Source organism: Pan paniscus, chromosome X (genome assembly GCF_029289425.2).
Source record: "Pan paniscus chromosome X, NHGRI_mPanPan1-v2.0_pri, whole genome shotgun sequence".
In the NCBI taxonomy this organism is placed as follows: Eukaryota; Metazoa; Chordata; class Mammalia; order Primates; family Hominidae; genus Pan; species Pan paniscus.
The window spans coordinates 48,511,894-48,537,683 of NC_073272.2; the positions used below are offsets into that span (position 1 = coordinate 48,511,894).

The 25,790-nt window shown below is 40.9% G+C and overlaps 1 protein-coding gene and 1 long non-coding RNA gene across 3 annotated transcripts in view; one reads left to right on the forward strand and one right to left on the reverse strand.

Annotated features, from left to right (window-relative positions):
• Positions 1-837: 837 nt before the first annotated feature.
• On the reverse strand, positions 838-25,787 carry LOC129395441 (uncharacterized). Of its 2 annotated transcripts, XR_010111220.1 has the most exons (5): positions 25,651-25,787; positions 12,984-13,089; positions 7,932-7,989; positions 3,724-3,810; positions 838-1,113 (listed from the first exon to the last, which is right to left on the reverse strand). It is a non-coding gene; the product is annotated as an uncharacterized LOC129395441 (long non-coding RNA). The 2 variants fall into 2 exon arrangements; XR_008622903.2 differs by lacking the exons at positions 12,984-13,089; positions 25,651-25,787 and having other exon boundaries at positions 7,932-9,031.
• Positions 25,681-25,790, forward strand: part of JADE3 (jade family PHD finger 3) — a 149,223-nt gene continuing 149,113 nt past the window's right edge. The window contains exon 1 of the mRNA XM_034950655.3: positions 25,681-25,771. The gene's annotated coding sequence lies outside the window, so the exon portion shown is untranslated. The remainder of the gene's footprint in view (positions 25,772-25,790) is intronic.

Consider the following 25,790-nt stretch of genomic DNA (forward strand, 5'->3'; position numbering starts at 1 on the left):
GCGTGACACCATGCCCAGCTAACTTTTGTATTTTTAGTAGAGACAGGGTTTCACCATGTTGGCCAGGCTGGTGTCAAACTCCTGACCTGAGGTGATCTGCCCACCTAGGCCTCCCAAAGTGCTGGGATTACAGGCATGAGCCACTGCGCCCAGCCAGATTATTGGATAATTCTTGATGTTTAAAATTTGTTTTTCTCATTTAAAAGGAACATACTTAGCTGTTTGTTGTTGTTTTGGAGACGGAGTTTTGCTGGGATTACAGTTGTGTGCCACCATGCCCAGCTAATTTTTTTTTTTTTTTTGTATTTTTAGTAGAGATGGAGTTTCGCTATGTTTGTCAGGCTGGTCTCGAACTCTTGCCCTCCAGTGATCTGCCCACCTCAGCCTCCCAAAGTTCTGGGATTACAGGCATGAGCCAAGATTTTCAGGGGATTCATATGCACATTAAAGTTTAAGAAGCCTTGGCCTAGACTATTGGCTCTAGAATCAAGGCTTAGAAATTGTTCTATTCCTAGAGAGTAGCTTAGAGTCCAGTAATGTGATCTATGTTTAATATTTTTTAATTGAATATTCACAATCCAGTGTTTCATTCTACTCTATCAGACTTTAGTCTCTTCTGTAATTCCTCCTTTCAGGTACTCTCCTTGATTGGCTTTCGAGTAACAATCCTTCTACAATCTCTATTTTTTCTGTTTTGTACTGAAATAGTAACTATGGTTTCTGCCCATTGAGGCTCCTAGGAAGCTTTAAGAACATCATTGGTATTCATTGGAAACAGATAAGAGCACAGCAGTTTCTAACTTAATTTTTTTCTGACTTAAATTTTCTTCTGATATGTTTTCATATTCAGGCTTATTTTATTCAATTAGGAAACAAGTTGCATAAACACAGAGTGGTGATTTGTTGATGCTGGGGCAGAGTTCAAATGAAAAAGCAGTCAACTTCTTGCTTTGAGCTTGCAGAGGAAAGTTAGTCACTCGGTCCCTCTCAGATCTGTCATCCTCTGTCTTTTATCTCTTGACATCTTCCCACTTTTCCCAGTGTTCAGGGATAAGCTTGGGCATCACCAATAAAACATGTACAGGACTGTCCAGGAAAGTGTTCAGTGTTGCTCTAATATTTGGGGGAGAATATGATAGTTAACAGTGGCTTTTCTTTCTTTCCTGGAATAAAGGCTTAGTTGTAAATCTAAAATTTGGAAGAAAAGTAAAATTCTAAATGCACACTCTACCTTTATTTACTTTGAATTTTTTTTCTGTTTCTTTAGTATAAATACATTGATGTCTTCATATGAGTCTTAATTGTAATTTCTTATTTAGGAAGCTTTTTTAAAATTTTTATTTATTTATTTACTTATTTATTTTGTGTGTGGCCAGACACAGGGCTCATGCCTGTAATCCCAGCACTTTGGGAGGCCGAAGCGGGAAGATAGCTTGAGGCCAGGAATTTGAGACCAGCCTGGGTGACATAACGAGATACCATCTCTACCAAATTTTTTTGAAAAGAAAGGGTTTTTTTTTTGCATTTATTCAATGGTAGCAGTAGACCAGGATTCAGGTGGCAGATGATTATCCCCTTCTAATTACTGTTTTAAAGGTAGCATAACACAAAAAAAAACAGAAAACAAGTGCATAAATGTGGTGTTTAGATTTGAAGAGTCAGACGTTTCTGACTTGAGCCAGGGCTCAGCAGCTTGAAATAAAAACAAATGCAGACATTCTTTATACAACTTTGATCAGGTGTATAATACTACAAATCCTTTTGTGTTACTATTGTGTAAAGCAAATAATCAAAGGTTAGAGCAATAGGTAGGGCAGCATTTGATACCTATATGGTGCTGTTCATACTGAATCTAACCCCACTACAAAATAACACTCCAAAAATAATGTTCTGATTATTTTTATATTATTTTATATATGTTATATATGTTATCTGTATTTTATATTTTTATATTAGCACAAGTATAAGGAAAGATGTAAACCATAGGACACAGTAAATGCTCAGAATCTCACAGTGTCCTCCCTTCACCCTTATAAACTTGCTTAATTTTTTTTCTTTGTTTTTTAGAAACAGGATCTTGCTCTGTCACCCAGGCTGGAGTGCAATGGTGTGATCACAGCTCACTGTAACCTCGAACTCCTGGGCTCAAGTGAGCCTCCTACCTGAGTCCCCCAAGTAGCTGGGACTACAGGCACATGTCAGAATGCCCAATTAATTTTTAAATTGTTCGTAGAGATGGGGTCTTGCTATGTTGCCTAGGCTGTTCTTGAACTCCTAGGCTCAAGTAATCCTCCTGCCTCAGCCTCCCAAAGTGCTGGGATTATAGGCGTGAGCCACTATGCCTGGTCTTAAAACTTGTTTGTATGAGTGCTTTTTTAAAAAAAATTGTGAAAAATAGGTGACACAAAATCTACTCCCTTAACAAAAAAAAATTTTGAGACAGGGTCTTGCTCTGTCACCCAGGCTGGAGTGCAGTGGTGCAATCATGGCTCACTGCAGCTGTGACCTCCCAGGCTCAAGGGATCCTCCCACCTCAGCCCCTTAAGTAGCTGGGACTATAGATGCATGCCACCGTGCCTTGCTAATTTATTATTTTTTTTGTAGAGATGAAGTCTATGTCATAACAAAAATTTAAGTATACAAATATAGACTATGAGTGCATTTTTATGGGTAAATGTTACTTTCTTCCCCAGCTCAAGTATATGTAAAGAGGTTCCTCTCACTGTATCTGAAGGGACATAAATCATTTAAGTATAGTTGGGTTTGAGTTTTTAAATGCTGTTAAGATATAGCAGCTACTTATATATCAGGCTCTGTGTTTCTGTGTTAAGTACTTTACATATAGAATCTCATTTAATCTTCTCAGCAACCCTAAGAGAGGTACTATTACTATTCCTTTATCATTATTATTATTATTATTATTATTGAGGAAATTGAAGCTTAGAGAGCTAATTTCCCTTGGTCAAACAGGTGCTAAGCTCAGAGTCTGGATCCAAGGCCAGAGAGAGCCATTTAACTCCGAAAGCCATGCTCTTAGCCACTACACTATACTGCTTAGCAATAAAAATAATAGCAACCATTTACCGAGCACCTGCTATAATAGCCAGGCACTGTGCTCACTATTTTGCATATATTAAGTCATTTAACCTTCACATCAAGTGTATGAAGACTGCATTACTGGTCCCATTTTGCCAGATGAAGAAATTGACACTTAGGTCAAGTACCTCATTGTTCAGGGTCACATGTTTGAAAATTGGGAAGAGGGGACCTATTAAAGGATGAGATCAATATGGTTAAGGATGTATTTGGCCAAAATGGAGTAGGACCCGAATAGAACCTGAATCTTGCCCCAACTACCTGTTTCCAGGCGATCTCAGGGAAATCTATGCCCAGAGTAGAAAACAAAGCAAAGATTCTTCATTATTAGCTGGGGCTTTGGCCCTAACCACCAGTGTAGAACTGTAAGGACTCGCGCTGGCCCATAGCAGTTTTCCTGTGCTAGATTGGCCTGCGGCCCGCAAAGCACACATTCTAGGATCTGCTCTTCCTCCACTGATGGGACGAGGGCCTGCCTATGAGTGCTAGAGGAGGAGAAAATTGAAAGAAAGATGGTTGTATTGATGCTTGGGAGCCTGTACCTCTAGGCCTGGCTGCTGCAAAGGGAGAGAAAGGGAGAATGAGCAACAGGGCACTTCCAGGCAGAAGATGGAGACAACCACTTACCTCTTTAGTCTTCTTAAAGTTCCTCTTTCTATGACTGTGGTACAGCCTAGTGCCATGGAATCTTCCCAATCCAGATTAACATTCCTTCTGGGTGGGGGGGTTGGAGGAGAAAAAGAGAAGAGAAAATCTGAGCTTCCTTTACCCTTAAGACCAGCATTACCACAGCAAGTAAGTGTCTGAACTGGGATCTAAACCAGTATCTGTGCTCTTAACCACTATTCCAGTGGGAGGGGCATATCAAAATTACATATAACCCTCCAGGCAGTTATAAAGCCTAAACATGGTATTGTGCAAAGCATTAAAGATGGGAGAAAAGACTGAAGATGGGCAAAGAAACAACATTCAAATAAACACGAAGTCAAAAACAAAAACAGGCCAGGCGTGGTGGCTCACGCCTGTAATCCCAGCACTTTGGGAGGCTGAGGCAGGCGGACCACTTGACACCAGGAGTTCGAGACCTGGCCAACGTGGTGAAACCCCATCTCTACTAAAAATAGAAAAATTAGCCAAGCATGGTGGTGCACACCTGTAATCCCAGCTACTCGGGAGGCTAAGGCAGGAGAATCGCTTGAACCTGGGAGGTGGAGGTTGCAGTGAGCTGAGATTGTGCCACTGCCCTCCAGCCTGGGTGGCAGAGCAAGACTCTATCTCAAAAACAAAAACCCAAAGATCTATCTAAGTACTGATCAGGAGAAATCTTACTGTTAGATGACAAAACCAAGATCTGGAACAGTGTACTCACTATGCTACCTTATGTGTTAAGAAAGGGGAGATAAGTGTGTGTGTGTGTGTGTGTGTGTATGCTTAATTTTACATCAAGAACCACTGAAAGGGCTGGGCACAGTGGCTCATGCCTGTAATCCCAGCACTTTTGGAGGCCAAGGCAAACTCCTGAGGTGAGGAGTTCAAGGCCAGCCTGGGCAACATGGTGAAATCCCATCTCTACTAAAAATACAAAAATTAGCCAGGTGTGGTGGCAGGCACCTGTAATCCCAGCTAGTCAAGAAGCTGAGGCAGGAGAATTGCTTGAACCCGGGAGGCGGAGGTTGCAGTGAGCTGAGATTATGCCACTGCACTCCAGCCTAGGTGACAGAATGAGACTGTCTCAAAAACAACAACAACAACAACAACAACAAAACAACCAAACAAAAAAACCCAAAAAAGAACCACTGAAAGGGCAAATAAGAAACTAATACAAGTTACTTATAGAAGACAAGGGGAAACAAGGGGAGTGGGGTCAAAAGTGAGAATTAGACTCTTTTTGTTGTACAGAGAGGGTCTCACTATGTTGCCCATGGGCTCAAGCAATCCTCCTGCCTCGGCCTCCCAAAGTGCTGAGATTACAGGTGTGAGCCAATGTGCCCAGCCAAGGAAATGAGACTTTTAAAATGTATACCTTTTACAGTTTTCATTTTTGAACTTCGTAAATATACTATCTGTTTTAAAATAAAAGTTGGGGGTAAAAAACAAAGAATGTGGTAGAGAGTGAAGGAGAAAAGAATAAGTAGAAAAAATCACAGGAATACTTTTCCAAAAATTAGTTGGGTGGTCTTTTTTTACTTGGGGTGGAATGCAGGGAAAGCAAAAAAATTAGTGCTCAGAGATGGCTGGAAAGAGATGGCTTTTGGCTGGATATCATAGACTGGACCTGGAGCCCAGAATAAAAGATGTTTCCTCAGCAACTAAAGTAGCTGATGAAGAACTCCAACTCAATTAAGAGATTGAGATTAATTAAGAGTCACCAAGTCAGTTGACACAACTTTTATTGTTGTTCATGTGCATTATTCCTTTTTACCTCCTAAGAATGCTATCAGGCCAGATGTGGTGGCTCACGCCTATAAACCCAGCACTTTGGGGGGCCGAGGCAGGAAGATCACTTGAGCCCAGAAGTTCTAGATCAGCCTGTGCAACATAGTAGGGCCTTGTCTCCACAAAAACTATGAAAAAATTAGCCAGGTGTCACTACACCTATAATGTGCCTATAATCCCAGCTACTGGGAGGCTGACGCAAGAAGTTTGCTTGAGCCCAGGAGTTCAAGACCAGCCTAGGCAACATGACAAGAGCCTATCTCTACAAAAAATTTAAAAATTAAGCTGGGCGTGGTGGTGTGTGTCTGTAGTTCCAGTTACTTGGGATGCTGAAGTGGGAGGATTGCGTGAGCCCAGGAGGTCAAGGCTGTAGTGAGCCATGATCATGCCACTGCACTCCAGCCTGGGTGATAGAACAAGACCTTGTCTCAACAACAACAACAACAAAAAGTTACCAGTGTTAATACCACTTATACTCCAGAAGGGTGCTTCTGTCAGGATCTATAGGTGTGTTTTAAAAATCACACTTTGTTCCCTATAGCTTTTTTTTTTTCTTTGAGATGGAGTCTTGCTCTGTCGCCCAGGCTGGAGTGCAGTGGCGAGGTCTCGGCTCACTGCAACCTCTGCCTCCTGGGTTCAAGCGATTCTCCTGCCTCAGCCTCCTAAGTAGCTGGGACTACAGGTGCCCGCCACTACACCCAGCTAATTTTTGTATTTTTAGTAGAGATGGGGTTTCACCATGTTGGCCAGGCTGGTCTCGAACTCCTGACCTCAGGTGATCCACCTGCCTCAGCCTCCCAAAGTGCTGGGATTACAGGTGTGAGCTACTGCTCCCGGCCCCTGTAGCATTTTTTACATCAGTGAAAATCACCCCATTTTTCTTCAAAATTTCTTCCAATTTTGGTTCCTGGGATATTGAATGCAGTTGTCCCCCATCTATGAATTCACTGAGCACTGCTTCTTGGGCCAGGAACTGTGCCAGACTCAGTGTTTTCTACTTCTCTGAGACTTAGTCTTTTTGGCTAGCTCCTCATTTCTTTTTTCCTCTACCCTCCTCCACCTCAGCTGTCATCACAGTACAAGACTCAGTCTTGAGTCCTCTGCTTTTATCCTTATGTTCTTTTTTTTTTGTTGTTTCTAAATATTAATTTTAATTACTTTGAAGCAACCTAACAGTATCAAATGTTTAACCATTACAATTGCTAAACTGGAAAATCAGCATTATTTGTATCTGACCAATTATATAATACTCATCAATTTTTCTTTTGATAAAAAATACGGGTTGCGTATCCTTTATCTGAAATGCTTGGGACCAGAAGTGTTTTGGATTTTTTTATTTTTTCAGACTGGAATATTTGTATTATACTTCCCAGTTGGGCATCCCTAATCCAAAAATCTGAAATCCAAAATGCTCCAATGAGCATTTCCTTTGAGCATGACCACTCAAGTTTCAGATCTTGGAACATTTTAGATTTCAGATTTTTGGACCAGGGATGTTCAACCTATAGTAGAAATCCTGAAGAGTACGGGAGAGTCTACTAGTTTACTAATTTAGCACCATATTTCCAGTCTTAGAACCTCCCAAGCAGCTGAAAGGAGGATGGGAAGAGGCAAAGATGTTGGAAAGTAAGGATAGTTTTTAGCTCCATTTTTGTTCTAAGGCAATGCAGGGTCTAGCAAAGAAGAAAAATCACTGAGGCTGAAGACAAAGCAAAAGTTTTTGGTTCAGATGGTAAAGGAGGGCCTGAAGAGCAGTGGAATCGGTGTATCCAGAAGGCAGTGCTGGAGTCAACCTCATGAACTAGGGGGTGTCTTCTTGGCACCCAATTCCTTTTTAATTTCTTCACATGTTTTAGCTAGATTTGGTATGTCATAGTTCTGAGCCACATACATTCCAACCACATTGCCAAAAGCAAGTGCAAGCAGGAACTGGAACGTGATGTCGACAACAAGGGCAAGGAGGACAAAGAGGTTTCAATGGGTGGCTGCAGCCCTATATATTCTTTCCTTCAAGTACATGAACCCTTCTCACCACAGATTCAACTGTCACTACAGAGCACAGCCATTCATCTGACTGCCATTCCTCAATCTGCCAACTCTCTACCAAATATGCTCACTTGAATAGTTAAATAATCGTTCTCCTCGTCTCACCATGTACTAAATTCAACTCATTATATTTCTCTTTCCCAGATGGTCTCCCTGTCCTGGCATTTCCATTTCCATCGATGACATGCAGTTATCTTAGTTATACCATTGACATTTTGGGGTCATTTTAGCTTGTTCTTTTTTCCACTCTGCTAAGCAGCTGTTAACTAGCCTTGTTGTTGAAATGTTTTTCTTCTCCATCCTCTCCTTTTCATGTCCCTCATCATCAACCTAATGACCCCATGGTTACTTACATCAGCCTCCTGATTGGGGTCCTCACTTGGGATCTTTTCATCCTGTACATCCTATACACTGCAGGGTAAAAGAGCATAGTAGTTAAGAGCATAGCCCCTGGGGCTGTTATCACCAGTCTTATATCATCTTGTGACACTTTCTATTTTGGAACTCTTAAATAATTTAAAAATCTCCCTAGCTAGATTGTCAGCTTTCTGAGTAATCCAAATGATGAGTACCTTCACTTTGAGAAAGGAGAGCACTTTCTTTCTTTCTTTTTTTTTTTTTTTGAGATGGAGTTTCGCTCTTGTTGCCCAGGCTGGAGTGCAATGGCGTGATCTCGGCTCACTGCAACCTCTGCCTCCCGGATTCAAGTGATTCTCTTGCCTCAGCCTCCCGAGTAGCTGGGATTACAGGTGCCTGCCACCACGCCTGGCTAATTTTTTTGTATTTTTAGTAGAGATGGGGTTTCACCATGTTGGCCAGGCTGGTCTTGAACTCCAGACCTCATATAATCCACCCACCTCGAACTCCCAAAGTGCTGGGATTACAGGCATGAGCCACTGCGCCCAGCCAGCACTTTCTTAAAGGACAAAAAAAATGGCCAGGTACAGTGGCTTACACCTGTACTTGTAATCCCAGCACTCTGGGAGGCCAAGGTGGGAGGATCGCTTGAGCCCAGGAGTTTGAGACCAGCCTGGGCAACATGGCAAGACCCTGTCTCTACATCATGCTACTGCACTCCAGCCTGGGTGACAGAGTGAGGCTCTGTCTCAAAAAACAAAACAAAACTAAAACAAACAAACAAAAAACAGGCAGCAACTACATGCCAGGTACTTTCAAAAAATTAACCTTGGCATATCTCACAGTGACTATCACAGGATATCACAGGAGATAAGTCAATAGATATTATGTGTTTAAAGAACTGAGTCCTCTGCTTTAGCGATTTCATCTCCTGACTATTGAATGGGGCATGATCAATGAAAGCTGGTCTTTGCTTATGTTCCTTTCCATACCTGCAATCCCTTTTTCTACTCCCTACCTCGAAGCTTCAAATTTTGCCCATCCTTCAGGACTAGTCCAAGTTCTATCTCCTCCAGGAAGCCACTGACCCATGATCATTTTGGCTAGTTGTGTCAGAGTTGCAAAGAACAAGTGTGGATTTGAGAACCATCAGACCTGAGTTTGACATATTCTGCTACATACTACCTGCCTAGATCTTCATCAGCTATGTAATGTCTTTAGTTTCCTCCTCTGCAAAAAGAGGGTGATGCATGCTTTGCAGTTATTTTGAGCATTCTATAAGTAAAAGTACCAGCCCTAGTGTTAGTTCTCCTTCCCCTTAATCATATAAAACATTGAAGTATTACTTCTCTTATGTCTTATTTTTTCCAAAATGACACAAAACCCTCTGTGGACAACACCAAGACTTCTATATCTGCCCCATCTTGGCCTTAGGCAGCCAAATACTGCCTGAGGCAGAAGCTGGTTGGATGAATGCAAATATGAATATGTTCGAGGAGGTTCTAGTACATTAATACCACTAAATCAGTAACTTATTGAAATGAGCTGAACACTGTAGGATGGGGGTAGGAGGGTGAAGAGAACCGTTAGCAGGTTACCAAAAAAGGAATAACATGCTGGTTCTCATGTAACACAAAGGCTTGAGGGAGGCAACCCACAGTGGGTTAGAAAGTGGGTTAGTGGGATAGAAAGGTCCTGGGCTCTGTCTTCCTTCCTGGCCATCCTAATCATGTAGTTTTTTCTATTTGCTGGTAAGATAGCTCTCATACCTGGTTCTCATGTAACACAAAGGCTTGAGGGAGGCAACCCACAGTGGGTTAGAAAGTGGGTTAGTGGGATAGAAAGGTCCTGGGCTCTTTCTGTCTTCCTTCCTGGCCATCCTAATCATGTAGTTTTTTTCTATTTGCTGGTAAGATAGCTCTCATACCTCTTAAGTATTGCGACTGCATTCTAGGCAGAAAGAATAAAGAGAGTGGCAAAAGGCCAGCTAAGTCTGTCCCCTTTCATCAGGAAAACAATAACTTTCCCAGAAGCCTCATGCAGTAGACTTCTGCTTAGATCTCATTTGCCAGAGCTGGATCACATGTCCATTCTGGCTTCAAGGGAGTCTGAGGAATTATTTTTACTAGGCACATTGTTTTGCTGAAAAATTGAAGTTCTGAAAGTAAAGGTGAAAAGAGTGGCTATTGGGTAAGCAACTATCAGTATTTGCCACACGAAGCATGCATTATCTGTTTAGTTTAAAATACACCATAGGGTCCTTTCTGCTCGGAGACCTCTCTTTCTATAGACAGAGAGCTGTTTCTCTTTCTCTTGTCTTCTGCCTATTAAACCTCCACTCCTAAACTCCTTGTGTGTGTCCGTGTCCTAAATTTTCCTGTCGCGTGACAATGAACCCCAGGGTATATACCCCAGACAACGTAGTCACTTCATAATGGGGACCTCATCTGAGATACCAAGGTGCAACATTCACCGAAACGATGAATAGACGAGGGGACTCCAACTCTGTCCTTTCATTTCGAGACTCTTGACTTCCATTTTAGAACCAAATCAAACCAAATACTGGGCCCCCTTCAGCCATTTAAAAACGATTATTGTGGCTGCCAGCCTTACAAGACTTGGGGGACAGGCTTACTAGGGAGAACATGGAGAATCTCCCGGCACCCATGGGTTGCTGGGCATATTGGCCATGTTTGAACCAGCTTCCTTTCACGGAAGACTTAGCCATCAGGTGGGGCTGGAAGAAGTCCTGAGGCAGCTGAGGATTTCTGACCAGGGCTAGCTCCCAGTGTTATCCAAAGGCGTCTGGACTGGCCCCAGCCTCCAATTGCCTCGATGGGGTGTCGGCAACAGGATCTCCAACTTTCCTTTTGTAATTTCCTCCTTTCCTGTCTGCGACCGCCATATCTCTTATCCTCTCTGTATGCAATGTGTGGGAAGCTTTACAGTTCAGGGAAGTAATCTTGTTTGGCAAGACCAGGGAATGTCATAGTCCATGTAAACGTCATACCTGATCAAACCAATCTGTGAGCCCCATGTAAATCAGACACCCCTCCTCAAACCTGACTATAAAATCTGGCACATGGGCTGCCTGCTGGTCCTTTCTGTTCGGAGACCCCTCTCTATATATAGAGAGAGAGCTGTTTCTCTTTCTCTTCTCTTCTGCCTATTAAACCTCTGCTCCTAAACAAAACAAAACAAAACAAAACAAAAACAAAAACAAAAGAAACACTATAGATAGGTGGGAGGAACTCTTCACCTGGCTCAAACTCCAATGCCCTAAGCCGGGGAGCATCCCCCTCCACCACCACCACCACGTGTGGATACCCCCTTATCCTGTTTGAGCTTTGATGCCCGCACAAGGTCACTTTAGGAGGATTCTCTCTAAGTACTCCTTGGTCTCTGATACCCCATACCTGACTATCTCCACTGGACAAAATAGGTTCTTGAGTCAAGCACTAAGTAAGGAATATGAAGATTTCATAATTTGTGTGCAGTTTCAGATAAATTCTTTCCAAAGTTAGGAGAAGTAAGAATAAAATATGTAACTGGAATCAGTTGCTACCTAAAAATGTCTTTTTTTTAAACCTCACCATGGTACCTGGGGTTAGAAGCAATGCTTTGTTTACTCTTTTTAAAAAGCAACAGAATGGGAATATTGTAGTAAATCTCTGGGGGAATTCCTGTCTTCACACCAAAAACAGTTGTTATTCTCTTAGTTGGTTTGGTTTTATCTCATGGACATTTTGAAGTATATATTTTTTCTTATTTTTTTCCAATTTTTGAGCCACATACATTTTATAGACTACTATTCATTTTTAATCTGTTTCCTTTTTTCTTTTTCACTTTCTCCTTTTCTCTCCTACTCTTTTTTATTTTCCTTCTTTACTTTCTCTTTTTTCCTACCAATTTTAGTTTTTATCTTTGTGCTGTATTTAATTGTATCATCATAGGCCACATTAAATCATTTCTGGAAGATCAGTTTTAAATAAATAGATGAATAAAAAATAGCAGTTAAAAAAGGGGAGAGAAAAGATTTAAGAACATTTCTAAAAGTAACCCCAAAATTTCTTCAGGGGGATAAAAAGTGGGATGATTTGGGAGGTCGAGGTGAGAGGATTAGCTGAGACCAGGAGTTTGAGACCAGCTTGGACAAGATGGCAAGATCCTGTCTCTACAAAAAAAAAATAATAATAATTAGCTGGGCATAATGGCATGTACCTATAGTCCTAGCTACTTGGGAGGCTGAGGCAGGAAGATCACTTGAGCCCAGGAGTTCAAGGTTACAGTAAGCTATGATCACACCACTGCACTCCAGCCTAGGCGACCCTGTCTCAAAAACAAAAATGAAACAGTGGAATGAAATCATTTGGGTAATGTCTCCCAGACAAGTAAAGTATTCCCAAGAAATTTCTGAAGGAATTAAGGAAAATTATTGATGTTATGATTAAAAAACAAACAAACAAACTGGTTCTACTATAGAATAATAGACATTGGCAACTCAGAAGGATGGGAGGGTGGTGAGGAATAAGAAATTACTTAATGGGTACAATGTATATTATTCAGGTGATGGTTATGCTAAAAGCCTGGACGTTACAACTATGCATTATATCCATGTAACAAAACTGCACTTTTACCCCTTAAATGTACACAAATTTTTTGAAAACTGGTTCTTGCACCTCAACAGACACATAGGATTTATGAATGGACTTGGATAGAGCATAGAGGAAGGCCTGGAGCAGTTTTCATGGGCTTTTGTCTCCTATGGCCCTGGTGCGTCTATCTTCAGGAAGCTAAATACAGAGGCTTCTGAGAATTCACTTAGATGATGGTTCCCAAGAGGAACAACTCTCTCCTAAGCCACACATGGGGCAGTTTACTTCTAATATGGAAAATTATGGGTCGGGCATGGTGGCTCATGCTTGTAATCCCAGTACTTTGGGAGGCCAAGGTGGGCAGATCACTTGAGGTCAGGAGTTCAAGACCAGCCTGGCCAACATGGCAAAACCCTGTCTCTACAAAAATTAACCAGGCATGGTGGCGTGCACCTGGGAGGCTAAGGCAGGAGAATTGCTTGAATCCAGGAGGCAGAGGTTGCAGTGAGCTGAGATCGCACCACCGCACTCTAGTCTGGGCGACAGATCAAGACTTCATCTAAAAAAAAGAAAGAAAAGAAAGAAAGAAAATTATGGATAGTCTCTGAAGCTGAGCATTCTCTGGAGTCAGACACTTTCTTAATCCCTTTTGAAATTTCTGATGGAGAAAAATCCAATCCAAAGAAAGAATATGAAATCCAGGGAAAATTAGTTTTTTTTCTTAAGTGCATATAAGTTATGGATTTATATATAAAATAAAGATAGTGATTGTATCAGTCAGGATTCTAACAGAGAAACAGAACCATTAGGAGACACATGTAGATATAGATATAGATATAGATATAGATATAGATATAGATATAGGTATAGATATAGATGAACTGGCTTATGTGATTGTGGTGGCTAGCTAGGCAAGCCTGAAATCTGAAATCCTTAGAGCAGGCCATCAGAAAGGACAGGCAGGAGTTCTCGAGCACAAGCCAATGCTGCTGTCTATGGGCAGAATTTCTTCTTCAGGAAAGCCTCCATTCTGCTAATAAGGCCTTCAACTGATTGATCCAGGTCCACCAGATTATCTAGGATAATCTTGTTTACATAAAGTCAACTGATTATAGACTTGATTCACATCTACAAAACACCTCTCAGCACCACCTAGATTAGATTTTAATGGAATAACTGGCTTATGTTAGCCAGTTATAAACTAGGGACTATAGCCTAGCTATGTTAACACATAAAACTGACCATTACAGGCCAGGTGCACAGTGGCTCATGCCTATAACCCCAGCACTTTGGGAGGCTGAAGCGGGCGGGTCACTTGAGACCAGGAGTTCGAGACCAGCCTGGCCTCAAGGCTGGTGAAACCTCGTCTCTACTAATAATACAAAAATTAGCCAGACGTGGTGGTGAGTGCCTGTAATCCCAGCTACTTGAGAGGCTGAGGCAGGAGAATCACTTGAATCCAGCAAGTGGAGGTTGCAGTGAGCCGAGATCACACCACCATACTCCAGCCTAGGCAACAGAGTAAGACTCCGTCTCAAAACAAAACAAAACAAAACAAAACACAAAAGAAAACTGACCACTACAGTGATGTTTGGTGTTTCATTTTGTTTTTAACTTCCATCAGTGAACATTTTGTTCTTTGTGAAAATAAATCACAAGCTAAGACAGGCTTCTATGGAGAGAGTGTCAATATTACGGATCCATGGCATCAGTTGTAACACGTATTTGGTCTATGAAGGTCATTAGCCATCTGGTAAAAGGAAGCTATACTGATTATAACTCACTCATTGGGTGTATGCTATTACCTAATTCCACTAAACTGTTTTCCGTTCATTGATTTAAAAAATTAGTTATTCAATTCAATTGAAGTTAACACCTGAGAAGGATTTCAAAGAACAGATGTGTATTTCATTTGTAGAAATCATTTTCTCATGTCACAAATGTTTAATGAATCCACTCTCCCTTGAGTTAGAAATGGTAGGTGCTTTGAAATACTTGAACCTACACAAGAGCAGAAAGCATTTTATTTTGAAGTGTGCCTACTGTCCAGTAATAATGTTGGACAAGTTATTTTCTCTCTGAGCCTTAGTTTGCTTACCTGTAAAATGGGAAATAATGATTATTGTCTTGAGGGCTTGGGAAGGATTAGATGAGAAAACATAAGTTAGACACTTGAAACACAGTAGATGTTCCACAAATATTGATTTTTTTGCCTCCTTCTATGAATACAGACTTCATAAGTGAAGTCCTATGAGTTAAAAGTCCTCTCCAATTTTTTTGCAGATTCTATCTAGCAGCAGTATTTTGGATATCACTGTGTAGCGAAGAATCAAGTGAGGTTTCCAGTGCTCATTAATTTATCAAATTGACTATAAAGATTCACTGTAGGTGGCTTTGTATTTACTTATGTGCATAGGGAGACCATTTTTACATGTTATCACTTCAACAATAAGTACAGATAAAGTTGCTGGAGTTTACAATTGCTTTTTATTTGAAAAATCAGCAATTTTCCTAATTTTATCTGAAAATGTTCTTCGGAGTCATGGTGGTGAAATTCTGAGCAAATATTAGGTGTCACTAGTTTTCAAGAGTGTGAAATAATTTTTGATTGAGAAAAAAGCATATCTTAAATTCTGTTCAATATCAGACTCACATGTCTTGGCAAATGCACACATTGTTTTTGTTTCATTATTAATTTTTTTTTTTTTGAGATGGAGTCTCGCTCTGTTGCCAGGCTGGAGTGCAGTGGCATGATCTCTGCTCACTGCAGCCTCCGCCTCCCTGGTTCAAGTGACTCTCCTGCCTCAGCCTCCCAAGTAGCTAGGACTACAGGCACGCGCCACCACGCCCGGCTAATTTTTGTATTTTTAGTAGAGATGGGGTTTCACCATGTTGGTGAAACCACCAGGATGGTCTCGATCTCCTGACCTTGTGATCCGCCCACCTCGGCCTCCCAAAGTGCTGGGATTACAGGCATGAGCCACTGTGCCCAGCTATTAATTGTTAATTACACAAATAATACAGGGTTTTTTTTTACATGAAAAAAATTGGAGATAAATCTAAAATCTTCTTCAATCCCCACTCCCATTGGGAACTACAATTATCAGTTTGGTCTGTATCCTTCCAGAGCATTTGTGTATGGATTTACATAGGTATTACTGTGCACAGACAAAGTAACTCATGGAAAGTAGGTATTTTACTTGTCTAAGGAAAATTGGGCCAGTTATTGATTTTTATCATATGAAATTTGGCGTGATGGGCAAGAAAGAGATTGGAGAGAAAGGAGAAAAAGGAAGGGAGGTCTTGCCAAGATTGATCTTTTACTTCTTTATAGTTCTTTTGCCTTTTCTTTTTTGGTTCCTTGAGCCCATTTTAGGCGAGTTACACTACCAGAGTGTTTCAGCAGTTTAAAGCTCTTGCATCCAGTTTCATCAACCAGTGGCTCAACAAAGACAGATAAATAATCCCCTATACTTTCTGAAAGTATCTTTCCACCAAAGTCCAAGCATTATCAGTTTCATTTTATGAATGAAAAAAAGAAAAAAAAAGGGAAAAAAAAAGAGGCCAGGTGCGGTGGCTCATGCCCATAATCTCAGCAATTTGGGAGGCTGAGGCAGGTGGATCACTTCAGCTCAGAAGTTTGAGAGCAGCCTGGCCAACATGGTGAAACTCCATCTCTACTAAAAATACAAAAATTAGCCAGGTGTGATGACGCACACCTGTAATCCCTACTCAGGAGGCTGAGGCACGAGAATCACTTGAGCCCGGGAGGTGTAAATTCTTTGTGTTTTCCAACTGAAACTGAAAACTTTATCTGTTAATTATTTCATTAATTTTTCTCTCTTTTTTTCGAGACAGAGTTTCACTCTGTCGCCCAGGCTGGAGTACAGTGGCATGATCTCTGCTCACTGCAACCTCCACCTCCCAGGTTCAAGCAATTCTCCTGCCTCAGCCTCCCAAGTAGCTGGGATTACCCGCGCTTGCCACCATGCCTGGCTAATTTTTGTATTTTTAGTAGAGACGAGGTTTTGCCATGTTGGCTAGGCTGGTCTCGAACTCCTGACCTCAAGTGATCCGCCTGCCTTGGCCTCCCAAATTGCTGGGATTACAGGCGTGAGCCACCGTGCCCGCCCTCATTAATTTATTTTAAAATGTAAGGTAACCAAGTTTCAAACAAGATGACATAGACCCATTTCTCTTTGCTTTTCCATGCTAAGTACAATTAAAATTCCTAAAAGTAATACAAAAGTCCATCATAAGGGGACTGGTAGGTGGAAAGAAGAAAGTGGACTGGCTAGAGACTTCAGGACTTGAGGAACGACACTGTGATGGGCTCCTGGCTTTTCTTTTTATCTTCTGTATGTTCCAGACTGGGTGCTGGAGAAGCCTGCAACCTAGAATCTCCAATCAGAGCAGACAAACAAAACAAAACAAAAACCTGTTCTTTGTGGCCAAAGGACTGGGAAAGGAGAAAAACCCAGCCCAGCATGAGAAAAACCCAGCCCAGCATAAGTAAAACCCTGTGGACAGCACCAGCCCTACCCAAGCTGAACCCTGTGGTGTCAGCAGAGTGAGACTGAGTAGGGACTGGAAGAGCTCTGTCCCCCATTCAGTAGCCTCAGGTGGCTGGGCAAAAAGCCGCCTTCTTCCTCCATGGGAACACCAGACAGGATTGAGTGGGAGTCCCAGCGGTACCAGGGAAGCACTTTCCTACCACGCTGGGCAACAGCCAAGAGCTAGGGGGAGCCCCAGTCACACCAGGCAGCCGGAGGAGGCATGCTCAGCCCTGCTGGCAGCATCAGCGTATACCCAGCACGGAGTCCAGACGCTTGTCCCCGACCCAGCAGCAGCAGGTAGGCAGGATTAGTACTTTCAACCCCTACCGGCCTAGCATCTCCCAACCCCTCACCCAGTGGCACCAGACGGCCCAGGGAGGCACTTTCCATCACAGGCACCATGACGGGGACCAAGTGGGGAGTCTCCTGAGCCCCATCAAGTGGCAGGCAGCTGGGAAGGTACTTTCCTTTCCCGCCAGTGGTGTCAGCAGAGAACTAGTGGGGAATCTGGACATCTGCTGCCCGGCTCCCAGCAGGCATCAGCAGAGGATGCAGACAGGTGCTCCCCTCCCCACTGTTGCCATGTCAGTGGAGACTGAGTGAGGAGTCTGGACTTTCACCCTTATCTGCCAGTGGCAGCTGGTGCCCCTCACCCTTCCAATTAGAGTGCAGAAGGGATCTCAGAGAGGAAGGAGCTGCAGAAAGGCATTCTTTACATCTGCATAGGAAGTCCTGGAAAGACACCTGTCTGACCCAAGCGTGAAACTAAGTAAATCACCAGGTCTGCAGGTCTGACAACTGAACTACTGTGTGGCATACCACTCAGGTTTTCAACGTGGCTTGGGAGTAGCACACAAAGCAGACCAGAATAGTGCCACAAGGGTTCTAAAAACTAAACTGTCATTGGAACTACACAGTCCACAAAAGTAGGCCAAGAAAACCCAAAAATATCCACACCAAGACACATCATAACTAACTTTTGAAAACTAAAGATAGAGAAAAAAAATCTTGAAAGCAGCTAGAGAGAAAAACACACATTACCTATAGAGGAACACTGATTTAAATCATAGTGGATTTCTCATTTGAAACCATAAAGGCCGGAAGGAAGTGGTACATTTTTCAAGTGATGAAAGAAAAGAACTGTCAACTTGGAATTCCATGTTCAGTGAAAATATCCTTCAGGAATAAAGGGGAAATAAAGACATTCTCAGATGACAGAAAATTTATAAAAATTTCACTAGCAGACTTACTATTAATGAATAGCTAAAGGAAGTTCTCCAAACGAAAAGGAAATGATAGCAGGAGGAGGCCTGAAATTTCAGAAAGGAAGGAAAACAATGAAATGTATAAAAAATAAGGATAAATATAAATAGACTATCCTTTTCCTAATGAATTTCTTTCAATTATGTTGAATTGTTGAAGCAAAAATTGTAACACCATCTGATGTGGGTTCAATGTATGTACAAGAAATAGAAATTATATTTTTAAAGTGGGAGGACAGGCCGGGTGCAGTGGCTCACGCCTGTAATCCCAGCCCTTTGGGAGGCCGAGGCGGGCAGATCACTTGAGGCCAGGAGTTCGAGAGAAGCCTGACCAACATGGAGAAACCTCAGCTCTATTAAAAATACAAAAATTAGCCAGGCGTGGTGGTGCATGTCTGCAGTCCCAGCTACTCGGGAGGCTGAGGCACGAGAATCGTTTGAACCCAGGAGGCAGAGGTTGCAGTAAGCTCAGGTTGCGCCATGCACTCCAGCCTGGGTGACAGAGCAAGACTATGTCTAAAAAAAAAAAAAAGTGGGAGGGTAAGGGATAAAGGAACCTAAAGGAAAATAAAGTTTCTACCCCTTACTAAAAGTGGTAAAATGTTGATAACAATACACTATAAGTTATATGTGTATATTTTAACACCTAAAAAACAGTAAGAAAACTATACATACTTATATACTCAAAAACATTATAATAAAGTAAAATGGAGTTCTAAAACATATTCAAGTAACCCACAGTAAGGCCAGAAACAGCAAACAGAGGAATGAGAAATAGAGGGAACAGACAAAAAGCAAATAATAAAACATTAGACGTAAGCCCTAAGATACCAATAATTATCTTCTAATTAAATGGTCTAAATACATGAATTAAAAGGCAGAGAATCACAAAATGGATTTTTAAAAAATAACCCTCTATGTGCTGTCTATATGAAACTACTTCAAATATGATAACATAGGTAGAAAGTGAAAAGAAAAAGATATACTACACAGACATTCATTTATAAAAACAGATATGGCTATATGTTAATATCAGAAAAGTAGACTTTGGAGCAAATAAAATTACCAAGGACAAAGAGAGATATTACACAATGATAAATGAGTCAATCCACCAAGAAGACAAAGAAATCCTAAACATGTATGCACCAATAAATAGGGCTTCAAAATACATGAAGTAAAATCTGATAGAACTGAAAGAAAAACAGGTAAATCCATGATTATAGTTGGAGACTTCAATACCCTCCTCTCAGCAATAGAAATACTAGACAGAAAATCAGCAGGATTATAGAACTCAACAATACCATAAAGCAACAGGACCTAATTTATAGGACATTCTACCCAATAGCATAACTCACATTCTTTTCAAATACCCATGAAACATTCACCAACATAACCCATATTTTGCATCATACAAAATTTCAACAAATGTAAAAGAATTGAAACCATGCAGAGTATGTTCTCTTGAACTCCTGGCTTCAAGCAATCCTCCTGCCTCAGCCTCCCAAAGTGCTGGGATTACAGGCATGAACCACTGTGTCATGTTCTCTGACTATAAGGGAGTCAAACCAGAAATCAATAACAAAGTCAGCAGGAAAATCTCCAAATATTTGAAAACTAGACAACACACTTCTCATTAATACATAGGTCAAAAAGGGAGTCTCAAGGGAAATTTTTTAAAAATACAATGAACTGAATGAAAATGAAAATACAACATATTAAAATTTGTGGAATGGAGCTAAAGCAGTGCTGACAAGAGAGTTTATGGCACTAAATCCTTACATTAGAAAAGAGGCTGCCGGTCACTTGCCACTAAAAGAAAAATTTGTAATATATTTTTAAAAAATTTTAAAAAAAGAAGAGGTAAGGTCTTAAATCAATCAGGTAAGCTCCCACCTCAAGAGACTATAAAAAGAAGAGCAAAATTAAAACTTCAAAGCAAGCAGAAGGAAAGAGACAACAGCAGAAATCAATGAAATTGAAAATAGGAAAACAATAGATAAAATCAATTAAGCAAAATGCTGTTCCTCTGAAAAGATCAGTACAGTTGATAAACCTATAGCAAGATTGACTAAGATAAAAAGAGAGAAGGCACAAGTCACTATAATCACAAATGAGACAGGGGATCTTACTACAGATCCTGCAGGCATTGAAAGGAAAATAGAGAAATTCTATCAAGAACCCTACATATATAAATTCAACGACTTAGATGAAATGGACCAATTCCTTGAAACTACAAACTACCAAAACTCGACCAATATGAAATTTATCATCTGAATAGTCTAATAACTATTTTAAAATAGGATTTATAATGTAAAAGTTATTGAAAAAAGAAGGCTCCAGGTCCACATGGTTTCACTGGAATATTTTACCCAACATTTAAAGAACTAACACCGATTTTACACAATAGATTCTATAATACCAAAGAGGAGGGAACACTTCTGTGCTAGGGGTCCCCCAAACCATTCCCAGGCTTGATGATTCACTATGAGGACTCAGAATGCAGCAGACAGTCACATTCATGGTGAGAGCACACAGAACAAAATCTTCAAAGGCAAAAGGCACATGGAAGTATAGAAGAAACAAGGTACAAGCTTCCAAGAGTCCTCTCCCAGTGGAGTCACGCAGGATGTACTAATTCCTCCAGCAACAAGTTGTGACAACATGTGTGAAATGTTGTCTATCAGGGAAGTTCATTAAAAACTCAGCTCCCAGGACATTTACTGGGGGTTGGTCATATAGGCACCCTCTGCCTAGCGCTTACCAAAACTCCAGACTCCTAGAAGGAAAACAAGTGTTCAGCATAAACCATATTGTTTGTACGAACAGTTTAGGCCCAGTGAACAGTCTCATCAGCCCTGGGAATGGTGAGAGCCCTCTTCAAATCTAAGTTCCAAATGCCATCCAAGGACCGACCTTGCATGCAGGGCTTTCAAAGGATAGCACTGAGGCCTTTCACGTTAACTCTTTTCTGCACAGCTTGAGAATCAGGAGACTTGAGTTCTAGTCCCAGCATAAATAACATTTGTACAAACAGCTTAGATATAGTTAGCCATTCTTATCAGTTCTGGGAACAATGAGAGCTCTCCTGAAATCCAAGTTCACAGATGCCTGCCAAGGGCCTGTTATGTTAACTCTTTTCTGCACAACTTCCTCAACTCATTTTATGAGGCCAGTATTACCCTAATACCAAAGCCAGACAAGGACTGTAGCAAAAATCTCCCCCAAACTACAGACTTTTATCTCTTATGGGCTTTAACACAAAAATCTGCAACAAAACATTAGCAATATAGAATCCAGCAAGGTATAAAAATAATTATTTTATGGCCAAATGGGGTTTATTCCAGCTATGCAAGGTTGGTTCAAAAATCAATATTCTATCAACGTAATCTACCATATCCACAGGCTAAAGAAGAAAAATCACACGATCATATAACTTGATGCAGAAAAGCCATTTGACAAAATTCAGCATTCACTCATAATAAAAACTCTCAGCAAACTGTGAATAGAGAGGTACTTTCTCAACTCAATAAAGAGCATCTACAAAAAACCTGCAACTATCATATTTAATGGCGAAAGACAATGTTTCCCCTTAAGATAAGGAACAAGGCAAGTATGTCCACTCTCTCCACTCTTATTCAACATTGTACTGAATGTTCTAGCTAGAACAAGACGGCAAGAAAAGGAAATAAAATGCACACAGATTGGAAAGGAAGAAATAAAACTGTCCCTATTCACAGATAATATGATTGTCTACATAGAAAATCCCAAAGAATCTGCTGAAAAATTCCTAGAACTAGTAAGTGAGTTTAGTAAGGTCAGAGGAAACAAGATCAACACATAAAAATTAATTGCATTTCTATATATTAACAATGACCAATGAATGTGAAGACAAATTATAAACACAATACCACTTACAATCATGACAAAGAAAATGAAATACTTAGGTATATATTTAACAAAATATGCATAGGTTCTGTATGCTGGAAATTCAAAAATGCTGATGAAAGAAGTCAAGGAAGATCTAAATAAATGGAGAGATAGACATATCGTGTTCATGGATTGGAAGATTCAATATACAATAGTAAAGATGTCAATTCACCTGAAACTGATCTATAGGCTTAACACAATTTCTTTCAAAATCCCAGCAAGGTTTTCGTAGATACAGAATACACTCATTCCAAAATTTATATGGAAAGGCAAATGACCTTGAATGGCTAAAACAATTCTGAGAAAGAACAATAAAGTGGGAGGAAGTGCTCTACCCAATGTTAAGGCTTATTATATAGCTATAGTAATCAAGACTGGTATTCACAGAGGTATAGGCACATAGATCGATAGAACAGAATAGCGAACCCAGAAACAGCTCCACACAAATAGCCCCACACAAATATGCCCAATCGATTTTTTCAAACGTGCAGAAGCAATTCAGTGGAGGAAAAGTAGTCATTTTATTTGAGCCATCAGACAACCATAGACAAAAATATGAACCTCAACCTTAGGTTTAGATCCTATATAAAAAGTAAATGAATCATGCACTTAAATGTAAAATATAAAACTATAACACTTATAGAAGGAAAGATAAGAGAAAATCTTCAGGACCTGGAGCTAGATGAAGATGTCTTAGCCATGACACAAAAACATGATACATAAATGCAAAATTTGATAAATTGGACATCATCAAAATTTAAAATTTGGTCTGCAAAATCTCTTAAGAGGATGAAAAGACCAGCTAGAAACTGGGAAAAATATTTGCAGATCACATATCTGACAGAGGACTTGTATCTAGAATGTAGTATACAGAATTCTCAAAATTTAACAGTAGGAAACAATCTGATTAGAAAATGGGCAAAAGACTTGAACGGACATTTCACCAAAGAGGTTATACAGATGGCAAATAAGCACATGAAAAGATGCTCAACAGCATTAGCCATTAAGGAAATGCAATTTAAAACAACAATGAGGTATCACTACACACCTATTAGAATGGCTAAAAGAAAAAGATAGTGACAATACCAAATGCTGACAAAGATGTGGAGAAACTAGATCTCTTATACATTGCTGGTGGTAATATAAAGTGGTATAGTCTGGAAAAGTTTGGCATTTTCTTGTAACACTAAATATACACTTACCATCTGACCCAGCAATTGCACTCCTGAGCATCTGTCACAGAGAAATGAAAACTTATGTTTACACAAAAACTTCTACATTAATGCTCATAGCAGTTCTATTCTTAATAGGCAAACATTGGAAACAACTCAAATGACCTTCAATGCATGAATAAACAAACTGTAGGACATCCATACTACAGAATACTACTCAGTAATAAAAAGCAACAAATCATTGAGACATGCAACAAACTTGGGTACATCTCAAGAAAATCATGCTGAGTGAAGAAAAGCTGATTTCAAAAGGTATGATTCCATTTATGTAATACTCTTGAAATGACAAATTTATAGAGATGGAGAACGTGTTAGGGGTTGCCAGAAATTAGAGGAGGAGAAAGCGGTGACTGTGACTACAAAGTGTAGCAGGAGGAATCTTTGTGGTGGAGAAAAAGTTGATTGTGGTGATTACACAAATTTAAATGTGTTAAAATTGCACAGAACTATATACACAGACTCAGAAATCAGTGCATGAAAATTGATGAAATCTGGATAAGGTCTGTGGACTGTATTAATGTTAATATCTATATTGTATTATAGTTATCTATTACCATTGGGGGAAACTGGGCAAAGGATACATGGGACCACTCTGTACATTTTTTTTTACAACTTCTGGTGAATCTATAATTATTTTTAAATAAGTATAATAAAGTGAGATAAGTCTGAAGGACTACGAATATTTTAGAACTCACACATTTCCATATTATGGAATATAACTAGATCTTTAACATGGAAAACAGACAAAATACAAAAGAGCCTACATTATTGTTCATCCTAGAAATGTAAATGAAAATAGCCCAGGACAGTAGCTCATGCCTGTAATCCTAGCACTTTGGGAGGCCCAGGCAGGCAGATAGCTTGAGCTTAGGAGTTCAAGACCAGCCTGAGCAACATGGTGAAACTGTCTCTACCAAATAAATAAATAAATAAATAAGTCGGGCCATGGTGGCGTGTGCCTGTAGTCCCAGCTACTTGGGAGGCTGAGGTGGGAGAATCACTTCAGCCCCGGAGGTGGAGGTTGAAGGGAGCCAAGAGGTTGCAGTGAGCCAAGAGATCTCACCACTGCATTCTAGCCTGGGTGACAGGGAGCCCAGAGGTTGCAGTGAGCCGAGATCGAGCCACTGCATTCCAGCCTGGCGACAGAGTGAGACCCTGACTCAAAAAAAAAGGAAAAGAAAAAAGAAAGAGAATGAGTTCATCATAGTTGCATATAGCACATTTCCAAACCCAGAGAGGTAAGCCAAAAAGGTTTGTTGCTTAAACATCTATATTAGGATTCAACCAAAGGATCAGAACCAGTAGGAAATTATATATATATACACACACACACACACACACATATATATATACACACACACATATATATATACATACACACACACATACATATATATATATACACACACACACATACACCCACGGTGCCCAGCCTGCCAGAAGAATGCGTGGTGGGAATATACGTATATACACTCCCTGTTCATTCATTTCTTCGAAGCTATTGTCTTAGACGATTATGGTGGTGGCCAAGTAAATCCAAAATCTGTAGGGCATACAGTCAGGAAGGGAAGATCAGGAGCAGGCTGGAACCAATGGACATAGGCCAAAGGTGTCATCCATAGGGGAAATTCTCTTTCTCTGACGTACTCAGCACCCTCAGCCCTGATTGAAAGGCTTTCCAACTGATTCCGTCAGGCCCACCTAGATTATCCAGGATTATCTCCCTAACTTTAAGTCAACTGATTAGGAGCTTTAATTACATCAGCAAAATACCTCCAGAGCAACACCTGGATTGGCATTCGATCAAATAACTGTGGGCGATAGCCTAACCAGTGGACACATCGAAAAAGCCACACAACATCACAAACCACCTGTGCTGGCAACTGAATAAATGAATTATGTTAATAGCCACCTTGGCTTTATTATTACAGGTAATTCAAGCACAAGCGACATAAATCAATAGCGGCCACCGAGCTGATGTATGAGAGTCCCACTTTGGAACTTCAGAGTTGGAAGGGGCCATGAAAAGCTTAGTTTGTATTTCAACACAGCCGAGGCATCTGCACCTCGTCCTCTCTAGCGCTCGGCGGGGCTGGGGCGTCTCGGGCAGTGGCGCACCCAGCTGGACGGGAGGGGAGCCCACCTGGAACGCGGCGCCGCGGGTGCGGGAGCGGCGAGTGGGCGGGGCGTCGAGGCGGCGGGTGGCGACGGCGCCCAGCCCGCCAGAAGAACGCTCGGCGGGCAGACGGCTGGGAGCCGCTCCGGTAGGGCGAGCGCGGCCGG